Raw genomic sequence first — 27796 nt, forward strand, 5'->3', positions numbered from 1 at the left:
ATTTACCATATTACCAAGTTGGACTTCATTCCACTTTGTCTGTCTTTTCTTTCCTATGATAGATAATTATGTATTTTCCCCAAGTTACTTTCAGCTGTTTTTCCTTATGTCCTCCTCTCCCCGCACTGCTCTGGAAAGATTACAAGAATAGAAGTACACAATTTATGGAAAGAATGGTTATATAGATCATTTACATTGATTTTCTGCCTTTTTCCACTGCTGCCCACCTCAGTGCTACCAACTCTCATGATATCTGATGTTTTTTCCTAAAGCCCCAGATCCTGGAGCCCCGTGATTATGTGAGAATCTCAACTTTAATAAAAAAAAAAAACTTTCTGTGGAGAAAAGCTTGAAAAAGTGAACTCTAAAGACTAATAAAACAGAAGATAAATAAAAAGAGTCCTAAATACAATATTTTAAGCCAATCTCATGGATTTTAAGCCCATGACATGACTTTGGAGGGGCCTGACTCAGTATTTTTGAAGCTTAGATAGACAATACTGCCACTTCCACACTCCTTCACACCGATCCACTTGCACATAAGGCTTTGCAACTTTTCTAGACACCTAATATTAATAACTGATGAGCCAATGTTCCCCCTTTCGCCCCAGCTGCTGGAAAGGGAAGTATGCTGGGATGCCTAACAGGAATCTGTCCCTTGTGGACTCCATCTTTCATAGGTATCTGATTACTTTAAAGCTTCCCTCACCTCTGGCCATATCCCTTTGGCTGCTGGAAGGGCTAAGGAATTTCTCTTTCTCTCTGTTCCCCTCTCCCATCCCAATCTCTACTCAGCATTCTGGGCTGTTGCAACATATGTGGAGAGAAAGGGAGGTCCTGCTACTCTATCCCTCTCTCTGCTTTCAGGCTGCTGCAAGTGAGGTCTCTATACTCTTCCTCTCCCCCAGCCAGGGCCAGCTCTGGCTGTTTTGCCGCCCCAAGCAAAAACAAACAAACCATGCAGGGCAGCTGGAGCGTGGGTGCAGAGGGACTCCCAGAGCTGCAGATGTGCCCCGGGCAGCGGAGTGCGCGCCCCGGCTAGTGGGGGGGAGGAGGGGAAGAGAGAGAAGGGGGGCGGCCAGGCGGGGCGCCTTCAGCGGGGCGCTCGCCACGCGGCCCCTCCCACCATACCACCTGCCAGGAGGGCTCAGCACCGCTCCGGTTGGCAGGCAGGGAAGGACACGGGCTGCCCTGCTGGGCTTGCTACAGACCTGGCACTGTCTGGGGCAGACAGAGCGCGCAGCCCGCTCCCAGCAGGGCGCTCCCCTCCTCAGTGCTGCCGCCCCCTACAGGGTGGCCGGAGCAGCAAACCAAGAAAAAAGGGGGAAAAAAAAAAGGTTGGAGGGAAGCCGCCCCTTAGAATCTGCCGCCCCAAGCATGAGCTTGATCGGCTGGTGCCTGGAGCTGGCCCTGCCCCCAACCTTCATTTGTGAGTTGCCCTTTGCAATGAAGAATTGTAGTGCCCGCCTCTGCTGCTCGTCAAGCTATGCCCAGCTGCAGCACTGTGACCTGATTCTTATCAGTTTTCACTGCTGCTTACTACGTCTTTAATAGCAGTCATGAACAGTAACCAGACTCTGGTCAGAGCTTCCCCGAGTGCACCTTGGCAAAGCTCTGAGCAGAAACAAAGGCACTGGAGCTAGCTGTGAGCAGAGTAAAGAAAAATCTCTGCACTTGGGAGCCCTTGATTCAGGTTCATAAGCCTAAAAGCTAGAAATTTACTTTCTTTTTATGAAAGCATAGAACTTGAAGGTGCTTGCCAGGGAAAGCTGCCTTCCCTGCATGTGTCTAGGGAACATTTAGGGGTAAATATAACTGATCAATTAATGAAAAATTGTAGTGACAAAAAACCCAGGTCACCTGAATCCCAATCCAATGATCTATCCACTAGATCAGTTAATCTAATTGATTGCAATGCTCAATACATGTTTGCAGAATCAAGACCTGTATTTGTGAATAATTATTCAATGAAAAAAATCCAAGAATTTAAATTAATATTATTTGCAGCTCACATTTCCTTCTGCCCCATTATCGTGTCACTTTGATATTTTTTCAGTGAGGAGCAATTATGAGTCAGCAATTAAATTCACAGCAAAGATCCCTATCTCCTCTTTCACTATCCTTCCTCCCCAAGGTCTGAGGTATTTTGAATGTTTATATTTTGTTTATTTTAAAAAAATTCTCCTCCAAAGACATATAGATACTTTTGTCTTAAACTGCAGCTGGTGTAAATGGTAACCAATAAGTACCAATCATTCTCAAAGCCTCGGGGTTGTTTAGCTGTATAGAGTTATGCTAAAGGCTTGTCTACACTACTGCGTGGGGTCGATCTAAGATACGCAACTTCAGCTACGTGAATCGCATAGCTGAAGTCGACATACTTAGATCTACTTACCGCTGTGTCTTCACTGCAGTAAGTCGACAGCTGATGCTGTCCTGTTGACTCTGCTTGCGCTCCTCGTTCTGGTGGAGTACCGGAGTTGATGGGAGAGTGCTCAGCATGGACGCGATAAATCAAACCCCACTGGATCAATCGCTGCCCGCCAATCCGGCGGGTAGTGTAGATAAGCCCTAAGTGTCAGGAAGCTGAATCCTTCAAAATAAATTCCTACAAGCATTCAATTAAGGCAGCTTCCAGGCAGATTCATGGTGCATCACAGTGAAATCAAGACTGTTTGGGTATGTCTACACAGCAAAGAAAAGCCCGTGACTGGCCTGTGCCAGCCAACTCAGGCTTGTGGGCCTCAGGCTGTAGGGCTGCTTCATTCCTATGGAGACTTTCAGTCTCTTGCTGGAGCCTGAGCGCTGGGATCCTCCCATTGCATGGTCCTACAGCCCAGGCTCCAGCCCAAGCCCGGACGTCTACACGGCTATGAAACAGCCCCACAGCCTGAGCCTGAGTCGGCTGGCATGGGCCAGCCATGGGTTTTTCTTTGCTGTGTAGACATACCCTTAGAAGCCTCAGTGAGGTGAGACTAACAGTTTCCATAACAAACTACCTCTAAAACCACCAAAGTCACTTACCCTCCAGCTTAATAGGGCAGTTCATATGTGGGTATTCTTCCTGAAAGAGAGGCTGTGTTATGCATCACATTGTTAACAATGTATGTATTCTTATAATAGCATAAACAAGTTCACTCCATTTTAATTGGATAGGCTCTAAAAAGGATTAAAAATATAGTCAAGCTACACCTCATCATAATTAGGTTAAAGCTAAAAAATGTAGAGCAAAGCTGCAGTTGTTTAATGATGTATTAGATCTTATTGTTCTAGATAAAGCATGCAGCACAAGTTTCTACTGTTCCAGAGAAAGCTACACATTTCTCTTCAATTAATAAGTTTAGGCTTTTATGATGATAATTCAGTCACCTTCAAAGCAGACCATCAATCATGCGTTAACATAAGCATTTTTTCTAAATAGTGCATATAATGCCATTTTGTAAGAATTTTAGCCCTTTTTGTTATTTAGAAAGGTTGTAACAGTCATAATTACTGTCATTAACATAAATAATGTTGCACTGCGTAAGCCTATCTTCTCCTCTGTATTGCATCTTTCTGTTGATAACCAACCAAACCACAGTAGCTGTTTCTTTTGAAAAAGAAGTTCAAGCTCCATTTTTGTCTTCATGATATGATTTTCTCTCTGTAAAATGCTTTTAACATCAAAACACACCCGTTGTCAGTTTAATTCCAAGTCAGTTTATATAAAACTGTCCCTCTTTATTTAAAGGGACATACTCAATTATTTCTAAGTGGTTTTAATTTGTCTCTTTACACTCAGTTGCTTGTAACACCTTTTAAGTACTTGTAAAAATTATTTTCCTGCCAAGTCTGTCTTTTCAGTGTGATACACTTAGACATTTCCCTCTGAGTTTATTGTGGAGCACAAGGCAATATAGTCCTGTTACTTATTTCCTAGCACTATCATTGATCAATCATGAATCACTGATGTCAGCATACCTTAGGGAATGGGGTTTGTTAGTTAACTTGTCCTCTCTTTGCCAGCTGGCTAAGTGACTGCAGAGCACACACAATTATTGGACTCACTGTGTCTAGATAAAGATACACATATATATGAATTTAATTTCCTGGTGTCAAAATCATGGATTTTAAAGTAATTATCCATTTAGAACCGTGTGGATTTTTTCCCACCAGATATCAGGCGTTTTCAATTAGGTCATGTTTTGGATCTTCAGGAAGCACAGTTTCATCCAATCCTGCAAACAGTTACTTCCATGGCTAGTCCCATTGTCTTCAGTGGGAATATGTGTAGGAGTGAGCATAGCTATGGGAATGACTATTTGCTGGATCTGGCATCTTCTATATATTAGCATTACAATTTACACAGTGATAAATTCTGTCTGAATATAATCCTTCAGAAAGCTACAGATGAGTCACTTTTTCAAACTTTACACTACATTGCTGCAAATGCACCTTACATTTCTCTTGTTTCTTGTAAAAGATCTGTGTCTCTAACTCTCAATTTATAATATGACGCAGAGAGAATGACCTTACAAAAATGTAACAGTTTTCCTTCTAGGGCTCGCTTTAGGGGCAAATATAGTAGTATATTTTGAATATAATGCATGTGGCTTTAGCTGCATATTTCCTTCCATCTGTAATTGAACTTGCACAGCTAACATTAAGGTAAAGCATGAAGCTAGCATTACAGTAAAAATATAACCAAATAGGACTGATTTATCAGAGAATTAACTTCCTTTCATGCAAGATTTCTGTGGATTTTGTACAAACAAATAGAATATATCTGCCACTTTCATAAATCCTTTTCTTTATATAAAAAGGGTGACCTTTTTCTTTTGTACACAAAACATCCTTACAAGCTAAAGAGAACAGAATTGGCCATGTAAATTACATGTTGCTTGTAATCCTGACTTCCTCCATTCCAAAAAACTTTCAGACCTTTAGAGAAAAGCAGGGTGCGGAAGTGAAGCTTAATGGAAGTCAATCTTTTATTTTTAAAACAGAGAGAAAAATGGGCTGGCACCATTTAAGCTTTCTCAAGCAGCTCTATCATTTCAACACTGGCTGCCTCTTGCATGCTGACTGCCAATTTGCGGCTTTGTTGGCACACTGCAGAAAATTTAAGTAAACAGTGTGATCACCGTGTTTACTTTAACTTTCTAAAATATGGCAGGAAAATGAAGCAGTGCTGTTTGTTCCAAGCAGGCAGGCAGGAAAAATAGGAACACAGTATCCCCCCCAGATTTCCTTTTAAATGTCCATTGAAAATTAGCCTTCTAAAAGATGAATCAATCTTATTTGTAAAATAGATGCAATTTTTTCAGACAGAGTGAGAAGGGAATGATGCCATCAAGACCACTTTAAACTTTAGTAGGACACAGGGCTCTGAAAAGCAATCATGTCTCTGTTCAATATGCAATAGAGTAATATTTATCAGTTTTCTAGAATCACAGCCTGTGTAAAGTAATATTTTATACCAAAATACAGAAACCTTGTTAGATTGTTGGTAATTTACCTAAATTCAGCTAAATCAAATCGAAAGCCTACTGGAAATCCAAATGTAGATGTATTATTAATGTGACTTGTTTTATTGAGAAGCACGGTGCTGGCTTTATGCCTTTAGCCAACTCTGAAGATGATCATTCCTGCAAGACACCAGGTTATCACCATAATGTGATGTTGTCATATTCCACCATCCAGCCTTCATGACAGTCATTGAATTCGTTTTGATTCATCAGTGTCCCTATGGTCATTAAATGGTATACTATAGGTGTATGGTTTCCAGAGAGATTATTTCCTTATAAAGTAACATGGCCCAATAAAACCACTGTCTCTAGTCATTTTATTCTATAAAAAAGATGGTCTTTAGCAGCAAACAGTCTAGTCTAAATGCTGGCCCAGCAAAGGATAATTTTTGTTGTTAGCAGCAGATATGCATCATTAAATGTCACAAAGCTTTTACTTCTATGTTTACCAAAAAGTCTGAAACCACTGACATAAAGGATCCAGTCCACCCACTTCTAAATCCATGTCACTGGTATCAGTAACCAGAAACCATAAAAGCCAAATTACAGCAGCTTTAGCATAGTGCAGTTGTTGGAGATGATATGTGTTAGTCAGACAGATGTTATTAGGCTCAATATGGGGGTAATGAGACAAAATTATTTTGCCAGTGTTATACATAAGATCAGACTAGATCATCTAATGGTCTCTCCTGGCCTTGAAATCTATTAAACCCTTTTGCTCCATCATCCCACAATGGGCTCAGGATACAGCCATGTGATTGATCATGTCCTAGTAGTGCAAAGGTAGGAGGCACCATTGCTGACATCCATGCACACAACTCAGAGTATTCTACACTTCCTGTGCACTGGCCAGAGGCTGTGGGTCTGTGAAGAAGGCAATTGTACAAATGTAATAGGGGCTGTCATTGAGTGTACTCACCCTGGGTCCCCAGCAGCACTGTGTGTACTCCTGCCCTCTGTAAGCCCATGTGCTGCCCTATGTAGGCCACCATTTGGGTACTGCACCTCCTCATCATTGTCACAGCAGCTCACTGCAAACTGTTCCTCACATGAATAGTTATGCTGAGGTCAATGGGCAAGGACTGCTCACTTGACTAGGAGTTTGCAGTATCAAGTCCTCAGTCCGTTGTTCATGAAGATCTGAAGCCATGAAAAGCTTGGTACCGACACATTGTACTCCAACCCTAGTTTCTATTGAAAGCAATTTTATTTTTTTCTTTGCATTAATATTGGCTGACTTTGACATTCATATTATTAGGTAGGGTCCTCCTGGGAGACTGATCATCATTCTGGGAGAAGGGGCTAGCTGAGTGAAGTGTGTGCATAGTCTTGTGAATAAGGTGCCTGGCTTTGGTATACAGCACACGGATGTGGTTCAAGTTTTCTTTGTGCTTCTATTAAAATTCTGTACTTTTATGTGGTAAAGAATGTAAGGGATCTTCTGGAATTTGCTGACCTAGGAAGGTCAATCCTTCTTGCAGATCAGAAGGCTAGAAAGGCTGACCCGAAGCACAGCTCTGCAACATGGAGTTGTGAAGGAGTCCCAAGGGGTGATGTGTCCAGTCCTCTCCTCCACATGGGCTAACATTAGTTTAATTAGCAAACTTGAGGCATACTGAGCATGTGTAATGCCAACTGTCCCTAGTTGTCGGCGGCCGGGTTTGAACAGGGGCTCTCTGGAGCTTAGTGCATGAGCCTCCACCGCATGAGCTAAAAGCCAACTGGCTCTTAGCTAAGGCTGTAGAGCAGACTCATTAATCTCTCTCTCTAAATGGTCTCGGTGCCACTAGATGGGACAGAACAACACACCCAGCAGGTGCGTGGGGTTACACATGCTCAGAGCATTTTCAAAGCATGCCAGGATGCCTGGGCCGAGTCTATTTCTGCCCCCCAGAAAAAGGGCAGACGTAGACATGGTGCTGATTTAGGTAGCCACAACTTCTCCCGAAGAGTTCTGTATATGAGCCATCACAGAGGCTTCCGTTTTGCTCAGGAGCGGGTCCTATATTATTGGCTCCTCTCTAAAGAAAATATGTGATTCCGGATGAGCAATATAAAATCTGAAGAAGAAAATCCAGGATAGAAAAAAATATATTTGTTGAAATGCTTCGTGCCTCTGATCTTGGGCGTGTTATCCAACATAGTTTCATTTTCCCAGCTGTGACATGGGAATAATCATATTTCCTTTCCCAAGGTGCTATGTGAGGCTTTGTTTATTAATAATTGTAACATGAGATCCTTTGATGGAGGATGCTATATTTACCTATCTAAAAGGCCAACACTTTAAAAGACAAATTAACTCGTTGTGTCTTATTTAAAGTGATGCTGTCAGGGCTGAGATGTCCAAAGTATGACCTCCTGCATAAACTTGATTTTTCAAATGTATTTATTTATTTGTATTTCTGCCTACACACAAAACAAAAACAAAAATAAAAAGCACTGCACTCATGTTATCAGCTCTCCCAAGCAGCCAACCCAATCTTAACATCTTCGGTGGCTGACTGGAGACATCAGAAGAAAACCCAATATATGCTATGTTCATTGTGGATATGGATGTGCATGTGGTGTGAGCGAGCCCACTACATCGTACCTCCACATCTTTGCTGGCCCTGTTCTTGGGAGCCAACAGGATGAGGTAACTAAGAATTCATGTTAGTTTTAATCTGTGCTATCTGACAGGAACAGAGCTGGCAGTGAAGCAAAGGGACGTTGGAATGCAAGACCCTCGTGCGGGATTCCAACAAAGATGCCGGCCTGGATCTTAAAATTTTGTTCAGTGTATGTCATCCAACTCATTGGATGAGGTTTTTTTTTTAAAAGATGATTATGGTTCATTCTTTCAGGATAAGCCACATATCTGCAAGGATCCAGATGATAGATTATCTGAAAAAGAACCAAGTGCATATATCTGTCCTCATACCAAAAGGCAGAGTGGTATAGTGAATAGGGCATGGAGTCAGTCACTGGACCTGGTTCTATTCTTGGTTCTGCCACTGACTTGCAGGTTAACCTTTGACACACCACTTCACCTCTCTGTGATGTTCTGCTGAGAACACCCAGAACTGTCAGCCACTGTGTTATCCCCCCGTGTCAGCAAAAGTGAGCTTTGCTGGAGATTAGACTGTGTCAGCTCCCTGCCACACTGGCCTGTCTGCTTTACCAGCATACTCCTCAAGACTCTGCCAGTCAAACCTTGCCTTCGTGGCAATGATCAATGAACCCCAGGTCCCCAGAGACATCTCTGTGCAGTGCCCAGTCCCCTCTCACTAGATACTCAGAAATGATTAAGTTCACTGCCTCCAAAGAGCAGAGTGCACACCAGCCTGTTATCTTAGCTGAGAACTCATACGGTAATTCAATATAACAGCACTGAGATAGTTTATGGTCAAACTAAGAATACGTTTATTAACAAAAAACAGAGATATAAATGATACGAAGCAAGAGAAAAAAGAGATAGTCATGGTTACAAACAAAACAAAACACATTTTCTAGAGACTAAAACTTAAGTTTAGCAAGTTACAATCTTTGTCTAAGCAATCTTCTTACTTACATCAATTTACCAGCAGCCCTAACCCTCCTGGCCAGGAGCTCCAGCTTTCACAGGTTCAGAGGATGCTGTTCCCCATATTCGCTAAGTGATGGATTCCTAAAACATCTTTTGCTAATATTACCCAAAGTCCATTGTCTCTGACTCAAGGGCTAGCAGGGCTTCCTGGGATGCAGATTCTGTCCCCTGGCACGATCGTTAAACTGTCTTTTCTCCCTGTTTGTTAGCTTGATGGGGTTGTTTACCTTGTATGTAAATGTACTTTGTCCTCCGCCTGTTATCAGGCCAGTCAGAAAGGGGAAACCATATTCCTTGTCTAGGATAGGCTTAATGAATGCACTGCCTCTCAACCACATTTGAAGGACATATTTCTAGCACACATATATAACTCCCTGTATAAATAAATGGAGATATCCTATCTCCTAGACCTGGAAGGGACCTTGAAAGGACATCAAGTACAACTCCCTGCCTTCACTAGCAGGGCCAAGTACTGATTTTGCCCCAGATCCCTAAGTGACCTCCTCAAAGATTGAACTCACAACCTTGGGTTTAGCAGGCCAATGCTCAAACCACTGAGCTATCCTTTCTACCCCTCTGTATGCAACCTATACATACATTGCACAGTGATTTTCAGGACCAGCATGTCACCAGTTTAGGTATGATTGCTAACAAGACATCTTTTTGATACATATTATGACAACAGTGTGCTGGGGACAGTGTCAGGCCTGATATGAGTTACAGTATGTTGGGTACTCTGCCAGTTGGCTTTAAGGAGCTCCCAGGGTCACAATTACTTAAACACTTTTGAAAAAGCACTTTGAGATCTATGGATGAAAAGCACTAAGTAATATTTATTATTACATAGATTATTATTGGGGCCTAAACAGTTGTATTTGTCATTATTTCATCTTCACACAAAACAACAGTAGACAGATGGATGTGAACAAATTGCAAATAATTTGGCATGTTGTTTCTTGGCTAGGGTGCATATTTAAAATGGGAATAGGTCCTATGGAACAGGCTACTGTGAAGAAATGGTGAGATTTTACATGTTCTACAAGTTCAGATGACAGAAAAAAATCCTTTTTTGTTTGTTTTGTTTGTATTTTATTTCATTTGAAATCATGCTTTGAACATGAGTAAAGTTCAGTAAATGAATTTTCTGAATGGGCCAGAAGGAACAAAACTTCCTCTTTTCACATCTTTAATCATATCCCTACACTCTTCTAAATTGCTTCTGATAGCCTCTGAATAGAGCTAAAAAAAGGTGGGTAGCTGATGTGATAGAAAAGTGCTAGTTTCCCCTTCTCAGAAATGTTCCTAAACCTTCAAGTTGATTATCCAAATATGGATGAATACTTGTTTATTTAATTAAAAATGTGCTTTAACATTCGCCAAGTGTTGCTGACTTCCTTTCTCTAAGAAAGATCCTTTTCATCCTGCTTTGTGGCTCTAAAATCAATCAACATATTACATGTTTAGAGGATGTGGGAAAATTCATTTAAGAAGCTGTAAATGTATTATCTTAGAGACTGCTCTACTTTGTGTCTACCAAAGATATGATTTTATATCGGTATCTCTAGTATCAAAAGTAAAGCGGTCCCAAGTTCCAGAAGTAACAAATACATATAACTAGCTTGTTTGTCCGAAATAAAGTGAAGGTATGTATTTCCAGCATGTGTGTATGTATTAATGTGTGTATATTTGAGTATACACCTATGTTTGTGCGTATACAGATATGTATGAAATTGAATTTACATGCAATATATTCCCTAGAAAAATATTTGGAACAAAAATATGAAGTTATCTTTCTAACAAGAAAATGTAAAGAAATATAAAATTGCTATTGTTTTACTTATGTTGTAAGACTTAACACTTTCTTAAAAGACCAAATGTATACTGGGGTTTAATGGGAAGGAATTGCTTGCATAATTTCCATTACCTTTAGATGTTTAGATCCAGTACCTAGACTTAGACAGTAGTAAAGTTTGCCAGCTGTTAGTCACCGCAGTTGTATTTGTGGTTAAGCAGAGAGCTGAGAAAAAAATGTGTTAGCTAAAGTAGGATCCCATAGAATTATACATGTGAAAGAGAATGATATCATTTTTGTGCATGTACCTTGCTGTTTTCTATAAAGTACCGGTATGTAAATTATTTCTCTATGTGTGGCTGGTCTGGTCTGTTCAATTTATTGTGTCCCCATTGTATAACTTATCTAGTTTAACATTAGAGGACTTGCTCTTAGTTTTTCCCTGGTATGAACTGGGCAGAGGTGGTGGTGTTGTGCATACAACCTCATTTGAAATGTGTAATTTATCCGGGATGATATGCCGGTGCACAATTTTTCTGTGTATGACTGTGAAAAATTGCCAACTGAGCTACTGGCAGACAGGACGTCTAACCCTGTATAAATCTTGTATGGATAAAAGACTTTAAGAAGTAAATTGACACTTTGGGCCTCTAATTGCCGTAGAAAGAGATAATGACATTCTCCAAGAAGATCAGAATCTAACCAAACATTGTATTCTAAATACAGAGCACAAAGCCAGGTGCCATTTGTGAAAATGCTATTGAGTGGGTGAGGGAACCCAAGAACTAGTTTTTTGCCCTGTATATTTTTTTAGGTACACAGATTTAATTTGGAGATTATGCTTTGAAAATAAAATTTATAGTATGTGTGTTTTTGGCTGATAAGAAATTGATTTTGTGACCTTGGTATATTCTAATTGAAATATCTGGCACTGGGTTTTGTGGCGGTTAGAGGAAGCCATATATGCTTGGAACCATATTATTTTTTCACCTTGAACTCTGCAGTTAATCACAACTGTAATCACTGGGTGGAAGGAAGCTGCTATTTTGATGTGGTACAAGGAAACTGAATAATCTCTGTTCATTGTCTAATGGGTAGAGTCTTATGTGAATACTTTGGGATTTAGAGCTAAGGTTGAGAGATTCATGATAATTTTAAAAATGGAGATTTGGGGTGAATTAACATTGAATAAACATGGAGGGACAAACCACAGCTACAATTGTGCTGGACACAGTACAAAGGAAGGAAACTGAAGTTTAAGGCTCAGTTGAGCAACATTATGATCCTGCTGCCTTTGTAGACAGAACTAGACACCTTTGGCTGAGGCTCTTCTAATTTACACTCTCTGCTAGCCTCCCGCCCTCCCAACACCAGAAAACTGATGTAGTGAAAGGGCATCCTGACCACTCACATTCTTCTATACCGTGCCAGCAATAGAGAGGTGGGTTGGCACTGGCGTAAGAACTTCTGTGTCAGTGGATTGCCTTGTGAAGAGAAGATCTCTGCAGCCCAGCGTAGGGGCAAAGTGCACCCATTGTATGGCATGTAGCAGCAAGCCTGCATGGCAGAAACCTGCCCAGAGTATTTTTCTGGTGGCTTTTCAATGTTATGTTTGTTTGATGTTGGGAGTGAATTTTTGGCCCCGTTTAGGTTCAGGCAAGTGTGACAATCTGAAGTTGTTGGTAAACCAATGCTGTTTACACAGTTGTAGTGGCCATGTTAGTCCCAGGATTATTAGAGAGAGAAGGTGAGTGAGGTAATATCTTTTATTGGACCAATTTCTGATGGTGAGAGAGACAAGCTTTCGAGCTTACACAGAGCTCTTCGTAAGCTCAAAAACTTGTTTGTTTCACCAATAGAAGTTGGTCCAATAAAAGATATTGCCTCACCCACCTTGTCCCTGTAAACCAATGTGGCAGATAGTCTCATTATTTTAGTTATGATTTAATGTAACTCATTTGTTACCTTGACACCAGGATCTTGTTTCTTCAAAATAGAAAATTAAACTGGCTGAAAATCCTCCATAATAAATGGTTATTTGTTCAAAAACAGTCAAATCCAATCTTTATTTATGTTAGAGGTGTTCAATATAGAAAAATAGTTCTTTCGGATATGCATTGCCTTTTATGCTTTATTCATAATGAAAGCTATTCACATACACAGCTATCTAAATAAGTTACCTTGAGGGAGGGCATAAGTATAGATGGTGACTAGCATGTTTATATAGTTAATATTTATTTGTTGCAAACAGTGTCTGTAAAGGATTTGGGGCTAGTTTGTAGTATTTTGAAAGTGTAACAGATTGTTTCTCATCCCTAAGAAGCTGCTCTGCAAAGGCCAATGAATAGCCAAATTGCAAGAGGCCAAATAAAGGATGAATTCTGAAAATTCATTCCTGTCCCATCTGAGCAGAGAAACACCATTCTGCTGCCTCCATTCCACTCCTTTACACCACAGCATAAAGGGGGCAGAAACCACCAGCATCTCCCCAGTTGAGGAGTCCATAGCACGGGAGAGAGTCCCCAAACAGTTGCAGAGCTAGCATAGCTGGTGGCTGTGCCCTTCTTCCCACAGCCCACCTTTGTATGGAGAGGTCACATTACAACAGAAGCTTCCCTTCACTTAAATAAATCATCATGGAGAGGAATACGGGAGAGAGTGCAGAGCCTGTGGAGGGGTGACTGGATCTGTACTTATGCCACTCCACTGGCCCCAAATTAGCACATAGTGTAGAGGGGAAGTGAGTGGAAGTTGAGACTGCTCACTATCGAACAGGATCAGGCCCCTTGTGTCCAGTCAGAAAGCACAGTAAAGTATTTAATCATTTATATCCACGGTGGTGCAAGCATCTGTCTCGAAACGGTGAGTGATGCAAAAATGTCAGTTTCAGTATCCTATTGTATAAAGGATACATCATGCATACAGAGAGAATTTTATCTCCATAACAACCACAGAGAAAATAGGAAAGGCAAATAGCTTCAAATGAATATTGACTTAAAAGCAGATTTGGGGAAAGTTTCTATAACTTAACACAGCTTCTCATGTAGGTTAATCTGAATAGAAATGAACTTGGGTTGCAGCTGTAAATGGTGTGCGGCCCTGGCTCAGCCCCTTTTCATCTACCACAGTATAATAAGTGGGTGTCATGCAAATCTTGGTGCAGTAATTGTAAATATGATTAAGATTTGATTAGACCTAGTTCCATGATTAGGATCCTAGAACGTTTTAGTAAAGCCATCTTTAGACAAATGAGATCATAGTCTGCTTTTAAACATGCATCACGTGGCATCATTATTTTCACAGGCAGGGCTAAGAGCTCAAACGTGTTATGGCCTAGGTGTGTAAGGATACGACAGTAGGCTACAAAAATGCTAAGTTCATTTGTATCACTATACACACAATGTCTAAGAGTGAGAGGGATGTGGCAAGGAGATATTGAGGTAATATTTACACAGCTGTATGCTGCAAAGAAAACATTCATTAGCTGAACTTTTTGTACATCCTCTTGGTTTGCATGCACTGCCAAATGCTGCTTGCTGTGGGGGTGCTCCAACTGGCATCTGGGCTGGATTCTTTGTTCTCACACACTGGGCTCTCGAGTGTTGTCCCTAGCCTGCCTTTCATCTTCCACAAAAACCTCTAGCTCAAGTGTGGTGGTGTTTTATACCCAAGCTAGCTGGCCTGTCAGCAGGTACAGGCTGAAACTCGAGTGCTGTTGACAGCTATTAACAGAGCCACTCTGCTGTGTGGATACATGCTATGGCTTGTCCGGACAGGATTTTAGGATTCTCCCTTCATTTGGTTTAGAAACAACTAAGTCCCGCTTTTGCATTTTCTGGCAAGCAGAGCAGACACCTGACCTGCAGTGAGGGAACTCAGATAGTAGCTCTTGGGTCAACTTTTAGCTGTATTCTGTGCCACTATGATAAGAAAAATCCCCTTTGATTTACTTGGTTTCCACGTAAATTATACTCTCCCTTTAGTGATAGGAACTACTGAATCAATAACAGTCATGATCACTATGATGATACTGTATGCCAAACTTCCATCATAAGTCCATTGAGGGGGTGCTGATGCTGACTATAATGTAGTGGGGCAGTGACTTGTAGATGACTTTTACAAGCCACAACAGCCATAGAACATGTACCTATAGGTTGGGGCAGAGTTTCCAAAAAGTTGAGAGTGGAACACTGTTGAAATCTAGCTCTTATTTAGATGCCCAAATGGGAGTTGAGCTGTTTCGAAAATATGGTCCTGGTTGTGGGTGCTGAGCAATTGAAAATAAGAACATAAGAATGGCCATACTGGGTCAGACTAAAGGTCCATCCAGCCCAGTATCCTGTCTACCGACAGTGACCAATGCCAGGTGTCCCAGAGGGAGTGAACCTAACAGGTAATGATCAAGTGATCTCTCTCCTGCCATCCATCTCCAGCCTCTTACAAACAGAGGCTAGGGACACCATTCCTTACCCATCCTGGCTAATAGCCATTAATGGACTTTACCTCCATGAATTTATCTAGTTCGCTTTTAAACCCTGTTATAGTCCTAGCCTTCACAACCTCCTCAGGCAAGGAGTTCCACAGGTTGACTGTGATCTGTGTGAAGAAGAACTTCCTTTTATTTATTTTAAACCTGCTGCCCATTAATTTCATTTGGTGTCCCCTAGTTCTTATATTATGGGAACAAGTAAATAACTTTTCCTTATTCATTATTATTTTCTCCACACCACTCATCATTTTATATACCTCTATCATATCCCCCCTTAGTCTCCTCTTTTCTAAGCTGAAAAGTCCTAGCCTCTTTAATCTCTCCTCATATGGGACCTGTTCCAAACCCCTAATCCTTTTAGTTGCCCTTATCTGAACCTTTTCTAATCCCAGTATATCTTTTTTGAGATGAGGAGACCACATCTGTACACAGTATTCAAGATGTGAATGTACCATGGATTTATATAAGGGAAATAAGATATTCTCCATTGTATTCTCTATCCCTTTTTTAATGATTCCTAACATCCTGTTTGCTTTTTTGACTGCCGCTGCACACTGCATGGACGTCTTCAGAGAACTATCCACGATGACTCCAAGATCTCTTTCCTGATTAGTTGTAGCTAAATTAGCCCCCATCATATTGTATGTATAGTTGGGGTTATTTTTTCCAATGTGCATTACTTTACATTTATCCACATTACATTTCATTTGCCATTTTGTTGCCCAGTCACTTAGTTTTGTGAGATCTTTTTGAAGTTCTTCACAGTCTGCTCTGGTCTTACTATCTTGAGCAGTTTAGTATCACCTGCAAACTTTGCCACCTCACTGTTTACCCCTTTCTCCAGATCATTTATGAATAAGTTGAATAGGATTGGTCCTAGGATTGACCCTTAGGGAACACCACTATTTACCCCTCTCCATTCTGAAAATTTACCATTTATTCCTACCCTTTGTTCCCTGTCTTTTAACCAGTTCTCAATCCATGAAAGAATCTTCCCTCTTATCCCATGACAAATCTGGCCCTTCATTTTATGCCTTTGTGTGCTAGCAGTTTTTACTTTTGATTTACTTATTTTGAAATGTCAGAGACGCTTTAATTAGGGAGGGAACTATATGGATGAGTTAGATCTGCTAGTGGTAATGGCTCCTCTGCCACGAGAGATTCAATAATTAGATAAGCAGATAATCTCCTCTTTATTGATGAGATTTAGAAAATCATAAGGACATTATACTATTACAGTACAATGTTTAACATCAGTAAATGGAGAAAAAACATTCTGGCAATTTTTATCAGCTGCAATGCTCGTAGAGGGACATTTTTCGTCCTTTTGAACAGCACAACACCGAACATTTCCTACATCCCTCCTTGTTACATATGTTTACTTTTTTGGTGGTTAAACCCCCCATAAACCTGAAATTGAAGGCTTGCTATTAGAATACTTGCTGACAGCTCCATCAATAACATCCTTTCCATTAGTACCATCACATCATGATTCATCTATTGTGCTCGATATAGTCAATGTAACCAGATGTATCTTCCTCACTTAATTTGGATCCACTTCCCCTCATTGGTGATTTTTTTCTTTAGACACTTTATCAGATCCCCACTATAAACCTGTGTTTATCTTCGGTACCCTTTTAGTTGTGGAATTCAGGTAGCCTGCAGAAAAACAGAGTAATTGGCTTGCTGCGGGCGAAGAGGGGAAGTGGCTGAAAGGAACGGCAAACTCCAATGCACAAGACAACAGTACTGCCCTTTTACCTCCAATGGCTGCTATCCCAGGCTGTGGACTGGAGTTCCAGCTTCAATCCCTCGGCACCACTTGCATGGAATGTTAGGGCATTGGATCCTCATAATCACCTCAGCCAGTCTGCTTCCAGCAAGAGCCTTCCATTCCAGGCTGTTCATAGCCAGCACAGAGACCCATCCTCAGTGTGCAAGATAATGCGTGGCCATTCTGTGCAGAACTCCACTTGAGAACTCCTCAGCACCATGTACAATAACATCGCTTTATTGATTTCAATGGAGCTATGGCTATTTACACCAGCTAAGGATCTGGTCCAATGATCTTCCCACGCTTCAGTGTAAGAAACAAAACCAAAAAAAACCCCCAAAAGTGAGAAAGAATTAATTGAAATTTAACATTCGTTTTCAGAATGAAACATTCAAGCAACAGCTTTATCTGGTGAAACCGATAATATTGCTTGAAAACAAAACCTATGTTTCCTCAGATGCTGTTACAGTTAAACGTCTTCTGCAGATAATTTTGGCCCCTAAGTAATCTCTGCAAGTAATACTGGACACTAGCACTGATGCAGATCTGAAAGACTGAAAAATTAAATCTCTTTTATAGTCATTGATTTAGTCCTACATCCTGTTAGGTGTTCTGATCCAGATCCTCAGGTATGCAGGAGCAGTGCTCAAGGCACCTAAAAGAGGTGGGCAATGGTGGCTTTTCACCCTCTTTCTGTCCCCGATCCATGGTGTAACTTAGAAAATCTTAAAGCTACTCTAAATTTGCACTGGCTTGCAGGGCCCCACTAGGGATACCATTTGTCTTATACATTTTTTTTTCATAATTAATCTGTATTTTGTTAATGGCCAGGTTAGACACTGTTTCTGAGAAGGCAATTGCAATCCTTAAAAGGTTACTTTATTTTTCTTTCCATGCTATACTAATACTGAATAATGAACATATGTAGGAGTGTTTATACATGCAGTATACATCACTGTTTTGCTTTGCTACAATTTGATAAATGTGATAAACATCATGATTATCCTAACATGCAGAGTTTCATACAAACCCAGGGGGTCTAATTCAGCCCATAATCTGTTTTGGTTTTGCATGCTGTGTGGGCTACAAAGTAGAGGCGAGAGAGATTCCTATATTTTCTCTTGGTAAATACATCTTATCTCTTTCTATATGCATGTGCAAATACAATAAAAATTATAAATGATAGCTACATTTCTTGAAATCTGCTGAAAAACATCAGAGATCAAAACCTTCTGGTAGAAAATTTGGATCAGTATTTGATTTATGAGGTACTTGACTTCCATAAATATATTAAAAAATCAGATTCCCTGTGGCTGAAATATCCTCTGCCCTGCACAAAGCTGACTAAAATGGCTTTGGACAGGGATATAAGCAAGAGATGCTGGAGAAGAAATTCACACATCCCAACCTACAGACAGGCTACTGGGACACAACAGAACCCCTCTGGAGGCACAGCCCCTGTACTGCAATTCCTGGCCATTGCAATAATCTAATCCAGACCCCATGAAAATCAAAGGATAATCTCTCAGATGCTATGTTCTGACCCACTGGCCCCTCTCCTGGCCAGCTACATCAACCCATTTGGAACTTCCCCTCTCTGACACACTTTGAAGCCTCCCCTCCCTGGTGCATATGGGATATGGTGGCTGGTCTTCCATGTAGCTGAAATGGCATCAAGTTTTTTGTATAGACTCTCCTCAATTGAGTGTATTTCACCCTATAACAAGATGTTCCATTCACGTTCTTATTCTGGAAATTGATCAGCAAGGATCAGGAATCCATATAAATGGACAAATTGCAAAGCATAGTGACTTGCCTTTTACGGAAACCTCATTCATTCGAGATGGAAGCCGCAGTACAGAAAATGATAGTGAAATCTCAAAAATAACAATTAAATGTGAAGTACCCAACTCCAGTGCTACCTATTTCCAACTAAAATTTGACAAATTTCAAATGAGAACCCACTAATGAGCTAAACTTACTATTATAGATGGAGTCACCAGATGGCACTATTACATACAGTTTAACAAGTTTTTTTCTTCTCGTATAAGCAGTCTTTGAAGAATGGTACATGGTTAGTTTTGTGAGTCAGATTGTGTTTGGAGAAGCTCTTGCAAATAGCAAGGGAGGTTGCTCTCTGCCGTAATCTGTGTAACCAATCAATTGTTGGGGTAGAGTTGCTTGCAGGGAACTGGGCATTGTGTTGGTGCTGAGATCCCTGAAAGGGCAGATTGATTTTGTGCCTGTTGGACTACTTCTTTTCAAAGACTGGTGCATATAGTGCAAATAAAACAAGTAGATTCATAGATTCCAAGGCTGGAAGGCACCATTGTGATCACATTGTCTGACCTCCTGTAGCACAAGGCCATAGCACCTCCCCAAAATAATTTCTAGAGCAGATCTTTTAGAAAAAATCCAATCTTGATTTAAAAATGGTCAGGGATCCATCATGACCCTTGGTAAATTGTTCCAAAGGTTAATTACTCTTGCTGTTAAAAACTTACCACCTATTTCCAGTCTAAATATGTCTAGCTTCAACTTCCAACCATTGGATCATATTATACCCTTCTGTGCTAGACTGATGAGTCCATTATTAATATTTGTTCCCCGTGTAGATATTTATAGACTGTAGTCAAGTCACCCTTAATCTTCTCATGAGTAACACTAAGGAAACATCAACACTCTGTGTCACTGATTTCTTTTTCAACAGGAAATCAACATGCAAGGCTCTGACATCTGCTCCCAAGAGGCCTCATTGCAATAGCTTTCTAAACTGATTCTAGACAGTACTACCAAAAAAAAATCCAGGCACCTCCAAGTATAAAAACTGTTGGGACTATAGAAATGAAATCCCTAGGTTGAGATTTTGTACTGAGGACTTTGTGTCACGGTATGGCTGTCACAGCTGCCCCAGTTGTTGAATAGGCATGGACAAATTGTCAATGGGCCTCCTTAATTGTGCCCAAATATTCCCATAGGACATACAGATGCTCATATTTAGTACATATAAATATTGTCATTGACTCTTGCAGATCCTAATCTTTTTGCCTGCCTTTGTATTATTTCTCTGGCCTGACTGGTGTTAACAACACCTCCTGAGTTAGTATCATCTGTGAATTTAATTCACAGGCTGTTCATCTCTTCTTCCAGAATATTAATAAATATGTAAAATAAAACTGGGCTTACCACCGATCCCTGTGGCAACCCAACTGGCCACCTCTTCACAACTCAGTACAGTACTATTTGTCACGACTCATCCTTATCTTTTGTTTACATTCCTTCGACCACTTTTCAATCCACATGACAGCACTCCTACCCAAGAATATGAATCTAGTAAGATTTTGAGAGCCTCCTTATCAAATGCTGTACTAAAATCCAGATATGTTCCAGCAACTGTGTTCCCTCCATCCACTAACTGATAATGGTCAAAAAAGCAATTACATTTTCCTGGCATGATCCTGCTTATTGGTCATAATTCTATTACCCTCTTCCCAATGTTTTCACCCTTTAATAATTGTTCCATTATTTTACATGGGACTGAATGTAGCCTTGATAACTGCCAGACTTGTTAGATAACTGCCAGACTTGTTCTTCCTTTCCTTCTCCTTTCACTTTGGAGATTGCTAACACATTTTGAGGCTCAAAGATTCATAAATTTTAAAGCCAAAGGGGTCCATTAGATCATCGAGTCTGATCTCTTGTATGTCATAGGCCATTAATTTTTACCATTACCTTTGTGTTGAGTCCAATAATGTGTGCTTAACTAAAACACATCTTCCAGGAAGGCATTCAGTCTTGAAAACATCAAGAGATGGAGATGGATGTCTCTACTTTGTAGCCCATGCAGCATGCAAAACCAAAATAGATTATGGGCTGGATCAGGCTCTCTGTGTTGGTATGAAACTCTGTCCATATATATGGACAATCCACCACTTCCCTTGACAGTTTCCTCCAATGGTTAATCACCCTCGCTGTTAAAAACCTGTGCCTTATTGCTAACTTGAATATATCTGACTTCAGCTTACAGCTATTGGTTCACATTGTGCCTTTTTCTGCTAGCTGAAAGAGCCCTTTAGTACCCCAGTATTTTTTTCCCTGTGAAGATACTTATACACTGTAATCAAGTCACCGCTCAGTCTTCTTTTTCATAAATTAAACAGACTGAGCTCTTTAAGTCTCTCACTGTAAGGTATTTTCTACAGCCATCAAATCATTTTGTGGCTGTTTTCTGTATCCACTCCATTTTTTCAACATCCTTTTAAATTGTGCACACCAGAATTGTATTCAGTATTCTCTAATAACTGGTGGAGATGAGAACTACAGTGGAGAGCCCATAATTTTTCATTCATTTCAGTAGTTCCTAAAGTTGCTATTTTTTATGAAGGGGTCTTCGCTTTTCATTTTTCTGGTAATGCTCATGTTACTGCTTTATTCAGGGCATTGCACTGGTGATTTTAGAAGCTGATCATAAGGCTAATGTCCAGTTTCTGTTTGTGAAATGTGATGCATTTGTTTCTAGTCTTTTCTTGTGCCATCTGTGCCTTTTGCTGTGTTGAGGAGGATAACCTTTGTACCTGTGATCCCCCTTTGGGAGCCAATCCTGTGGTTTAAGGCTGCAGTACAGAGGCTCTCTCACTGCCTTCAGTGGGAGTTGTACTTGCCTGAGGACTGCTGGGTCATACCCTCGGTGGAATTATTTTTGTATGGGAATTATACATTGTACCACTGTCTGGCAGCAAATCAGTGATATAGTTCAGTTCTAAGAACCTACTGGGGGGGAACGAGAAGCGGGAAGAAAATCAAATAGAGAAAATTGGCTATGACAGGATAGAAACTCTAATAGTGGCTCAACATCAACAGGGATCATGGGAAAGCGCTCTCTCGGGCTCTGATCTAGCAAACAACTCTGTGTGGACTTAGTGGGACTCTGCATGAGTGTAGGAGTCTACCCACCCCAGATTAACTTTCAAATTGATGCCTAATTGAGCTGCAGTGCAAACTAATGTATCCCACTGTGCCAAATTAGGAAAATGCTAACTTATTGCTGCTGATGCTAATTGCCACCAACTCTGATGGGTTCCCTAATCTTTTGTATCAAGGGGTCCCAACATGCTTGTTTATTTTCAAACATTATTTTCCTTTGCTGGCATCTCTTATCATCTTTCTCCAACTCTCTTCTCTTTTTTCTCTGTATCTCATTCCCCAATCTTTATTCTCTCTCTCGCCAAACCACATTCCTCAAAAGGATAATGAGTTTCATTTTGAACAGCATCAAGGATTTCCTTGTGAAAACAATGGTGTTGAAAACATGTAAGGTCTGACTTGAAAGGACAGCGTGGACACTTTGTCCATGCTACAAAAATCTTGATCTAGTTCCTGGAAGAAAACAACATTAGCTCACACAGCAGATTTTTGTTTCTTGCAGACCTGCAAGCCATATGGTTGATAGAGCAGCAGAAAGGCATACTTCCTCTGTTGACAAGCAGAAAGGCAGATGTTGTCACTTCCACCCACTGGAATTTGGCTGCCAGTTTAGTTAATATCCTCTGCCTATTCAAACAACTCAGTAGGAAGCTGGTGGTGATAGTGTAACTTTGAGAGTTTCGCTCTGTTATCTGGTTAGGGTTGCCAGGCGCACAGTTTTCGACCCGAATGCCTGGTCAAAAAGGGACCTTGTCTGCTCTAATCAGCTGTTGGGTTTCAATGAGAGTGGCAGGTGCTCAGCAGCTCTGAATTTCATCTCCAAAGTATTTAAGTGCCTAGATACATTCCAATCCATTCATTACTATTGCAAAACCCATGGGAGAGAGTTGGGAAGATCCCCTCATGAGGACCCACCCCCCATGGAGAAAGGTGCAGGGCCAGCACACAAACAGTTTGTGTGGCAGATCCTGGTTCGTGTGGGCAGAGCTTTCACACTTGCTACCTACCTTGATAGGACCTACAGCAGCACCTCTCCAATAGAGCTGTGGAACCAAGGACTCCACTTGGTTGTAGGAAGCAACAGAAAGTCTTCACCCATGTGTTCACCCATGAAAGCTTATGCTCCAATACATCTGTTAGTCTTAAAGGTGCTACAAGACTCTCTGTTGCTTTTTACACATCCAGACTAACACAGCTACCCCTCTGATACTTGACACTTGGTTGTAGTCACCCCCAGGATCCTTGGAGGGGAGGGATGCTCTGTGGAAAAGATAATGCAGCACTGAGCAGTCCCCTGCCCTGCCACCAACCCACACAGTTGCTACCTACTACCTCAGTGAGGACCCCACAGTTGCAGAGAATTGGGGACCAAGCCAGTGAGCCAGCTAAAGCTCCTTTCCAAACAGTAGATGAAAATCTGGTGATGATCTGGTGGCAGATCAAAGGCCTATGAATTTAGATACCTGCATTTGTACACCCAAGTAGGAAATTTTGACCCCAAACTATAGTTTTATTCTGATATGAGGAAGGTTGTGTATTTTATTCCTATTCCAATTTTTGCTGAGTAGTTCTAAGAGAAAACAATAAATATGACAAGGAGACAGACTGTGGGGCTGGTTCTGTCATCATTTTCATCAGTAGTCTTACACTAGTGACTGTGAGAGGAGAATCAGACCCTCCTTTTTATGTAAATAATCTATTGTAGGTACTCATATGGACCACATTATATGAGCAGCTCACGGTCTTTAATCATTTACCCTCACAACACCTTTGGAGATTGGAAAGTACAATTATCCCCATTTCTCTGATGATGAACTGAAAGAAGAGAGACCAAGTGCCTTGCCCAAAGTCACACAGGAAGCCCCAGCCTACTGAGTCCTAGGCTAGCACTCCAATCCTGCCCAGTTATAGCTGTGACAGTTTGGGGGAATCAGTCTCTGTACAGGTTAGGAATTCCAGTTTGTTTTTATGAACTGTGTGTATCCTTATACCTTATGCCTGTCATTTACTGTGTTCCTAAATCGTACTCCTTGTGTCCAGGATGAGGGAAGCGCATCAGGTGTGTATTGCCTTGAATAGGCTAATCATAAAAGATTACCACCACCTGAATTGATCTAGCCCATAATAGAATAATGGGGTTGTTGAAACCTGACTGAAACCAGTTCTGCCCAGAGTGTTTGGAGAGAGCCTGGGATTGGAGTAGTGGAATTTCTCCAGGGCAGGACAGAGAACCAAGGTGTTGATTCTAGCTTTTAAAGCCTCAGAGACTGGGTGGATCTGAGAGTGAGACAAAAGAAGCATGAACAAGAGAGAGGGAAAAGCTTTCATAGCAAAAGGGACCTATTTAATTGCAGGACTAGGTGAAGAAGCAGGAAACTGGCCCCAGAGGAGAGAAAGAGACTCTGAGATTCAGAGGAGAAGCTGTGTGCAGTAGTGGGGATCATGGACTACTACAGAACTCTGATCTGAGCACAAAGAATGCTCAAAAGTGGTGAGGAAACTGAGGCAAGGAAATGCATATAGGCATTTATTATTTTGTCTAGATCTTCATATTTCTTGGGCCAGCTAAAGTGAAGAGTGATTGGTGTTTTGGGATCCTTACAAAGCCTGTCAGTTGTGTCAGTTTGCTTTCACCATCAGGCATCTCTGAAGAACTGAACTGTAAACCCAAAGCGGCCACAAGACTGGTGCTATGGGAAAGGGTATGCTTAATCTTATGGGGAATCAGCACTGGTCCTGGGATCTAGGGCAGCTGGGCTGCAGACCCTCATTTCCGTGAAGGGGTAACAGACAGCTAGTGCCTAGGAATTATCCTAGAGCAGCCAAGGAAACAGTGTTATTGCCTACTCTGGCCTAAGGACGCACATGGTTTTTGTATGGTAGGACCCAAACACACCCACCTAGTGAGTGTCCAGCTGGAGGAGCTCAACCAGGGTTGTGTGACAATATACAAAGACTCTTTCTATGATGTATTTTGATAAATGATGTATAACTATTGTCACTTGTAAAATGAGATATTGGACCTGCCTGGGATTTTGGCCTACATTTTTAAGGAGTAGCTAACTTACTGGTTTCATCATTTTAATATTCATTGGTGCAAGTTTTTATGGTAGTAGATGCTGCTATCATTTTTCGTTTCTCCTCTGATTTTGTGGGCATGGTGTCTGTGCTGTCTTTAGTCTGGCTATTGAAGGCTACTCTAAGGAACATTTCTTTGGGTAATCCATATACAGTATGTTAAAAGAAAACACTGGTATGTATTTACAAGGGTACACCATTTGTAAGGTGTCAAGATCTAACTACATAAATACCACTTTCTATGTTAATATGCAGAAAAACAATGGGCCAGTTCCCAGATGGTGTAAATTGGCAAAGCTCCAATTAGTTCAATATCTTCCTGCTGCAATTTTTGGGTGGGAGTGGGTGGGAAGTTTCTTACTAAGAGCATTGAAATATATATTTTGCATTTCAAAGATGAAATACAGAAACCAATATGTCATTAAACCATTTAATTTTCTTCCAAGTTTGAGACTGAATTGACAAGAGATCAGCAATTGGCAGGAGAACAAATGGAACATACTAAAGCAACCAATTTGCCAGTATGGAGGGAGGCAGATGTGTCTGTTTTGCATCTGTTGTTGTAAAATCCTGGTGGTTGATTTTCTTTTCACATACAGTACATTGTCTAAATGGTTGATTATTAGATAATTGAATAATCCTTTACTATACCACATGTACAAATGCTAGCCCTCCTCTCCATCTAAGGATCCTTTCCACCCCGCATTGTGGTTGTGTTACAATTCATTATGGAAGTTTATGATTTACACAGAACCCTTCGTACCTGCCACACATCTGTTCCCAATGCCAATTAAATTTGCTTGTTGTACCATTATGCTCCAGATACCAACTCGCGTCCTTTTTTCTAGTAAGTGCAGAGACAGGAAGAGGAGTGGGATTGTCACTGCTACCCTGCTTGAAGCCAGGTGCCGAGCAGCAGACAGAAACAAGACAAAGAAAACCTTTTCCATATTTTAAATAAAGCCAGGCAAGTGGTAATCATAGATACTTAATTTATTTGTAAAACAAGTAGACAAGTGTGAGCTAGGGTTGCCAACTTTCTAATTCCAGAAAACCAAACTCCCTTGCCCTGCCCACTGTCCCGCCCCTGCCCTGAGACCCTGCCCCACCCCTTCTTGAGGCCCTGCCCCCCACTCATTCCATCCCTCCTCCCTCTATCGCTTGCTCTCCCCCATCCTCTCTCACATGCTCATTTTCACTAAAAGGCCCAAACAGGCATATTTATTGTTTTGACAGATGTATTATGCTAAGTTCCGGTTTTACTTATTACAGGACCCTAGAGCTGGCAGCAAAGTAATCAAAAAGGGTAATTTAAACAAAAATGAAATTTCACAAAGATTTTAATGATTCTTTCCCTCCCGTCTTCCCATTTTTCATAATCAGCTCCATGTTTTTTGTTCACTAAAGTTATTGTAACTTTATATGCGGAATTAGGACCACACATAATCACAGCTGCAATGGGTCTATTAAAGGCCCACCCCTGAAGCCCAAATAAAAAACCATACAGCACAACCACAGAAATGTACACCTGTCCAGATACCTCTATAAATAAATCTGTAGAAACTGACTCCCACACCTACATGCAGATACACACATGTATTCATGTGTATAGCACACATAATATTACAATTGTTGTTTAGTGCCTAGAGACCCGAACTAAGATCAGGGCTCCAGGGTGGTAGGTGTTGGCTGTACACACAAAAAGAGAGCGTCTGCAACAAAGAGTTTATAATGTAGCTAGACAAAGGTGAGGAGAAATTTATGATCCATTGGCTCTTTTGCAATTACTAGTCAACTACATTCACTTTTTAAGAAATAATACATTCTTTTAGAGTTCCCTTCTCTTTTAAAAACTTGCTATGAAATGAATACACACACATTTTATGTCATCAATTTTTTTTGTGTGCAAGCCAGGAAAAGGAATAAAAGTCAAAGAGTTAGGCTGCACATTTTATTCACACAGGTATACACACGTGCAGCAATACACACACTTCCCTACACAAAGACACAGTCTCTTACACACACACACACACACACACACACACACACTGAATGCATGCACACATTTGTCTACACAGAGATACTTTTTCATACTCTTTTCCAGGGGCTGCCTAAATCACCCAGCTGGGAAGGGAGGAGGCTGGGCTAGAGGAGAAAAGATTGGGGGGAGGGGCGGTGGAGGAGAGAGGATGGGGAGGGGAAAAGGCCAAGGATGAGATCAGGGTGGGGGTGAGAGGGGGCAATGAAGGAGAGAGGAGGGGGAATGGGGGTATGTGGGGTGGATTGGGATGCAGGGGGAGGCAGAAAGCTGAGGTGCATGAGGTTGTGGGGGACACAGGGATGTATAAGGACATAATGGAAGTGCAGCAGTGTATGGAGGTGAATGGGGTGCAAGGGTGTGGGGGGTGAGGGACATGGGGGTGGCAGCTCTGGGAGGTGGAGAGGATGGGTGGGAGAGTGCTGTAAGGGATACAGGGCTGGGATGGGTAGGTGTGAGGGGCAGGACAGAATGGGATGGGGCCGGATGCAGAGAGGAGGATGAGGGGGTGGGACGGGGGATGGGGGTACAGCCCCATTCCCAGCACTCGGAGATGGGGATACACATACCTCGAACTCCTGGGTGCCAGCGATGGGGTGACAGACAGACACCATGGATTGCCACAGGGCA

At 41.3% G+C, this 27796-nt stretch overlaps 1 protein-coding gene across 3 annotated transcripts in view; it reads left to right on the top strand.

Annotated features, from left to right (window-relative positions):
• ADGRL4 (adhesion G protein-coupled receptor L4) overlaps positions 1-27796 on the top strand; it is a 98617-nt gene that overhangs the window by 3456 nt on the left and 67365 nt on the right. The gene's annotated exons all lie outside the window — the stretch shown is intronic.

This window comes from Trachemys scripta, chromosome 8 (assembly GCF_013100865.1).
Source record: "Trachemys scripta elegans isolate TJP31775 chromosome 8, CAS_Tse_1.0, whole genome shotgun sequence".
Taxonomy (NCBI): domain Eukaryota; kingdom Metazoa; phylum Chordata; order Testudines; family Emydidae; genus Trachemys; species Trachemys scripta.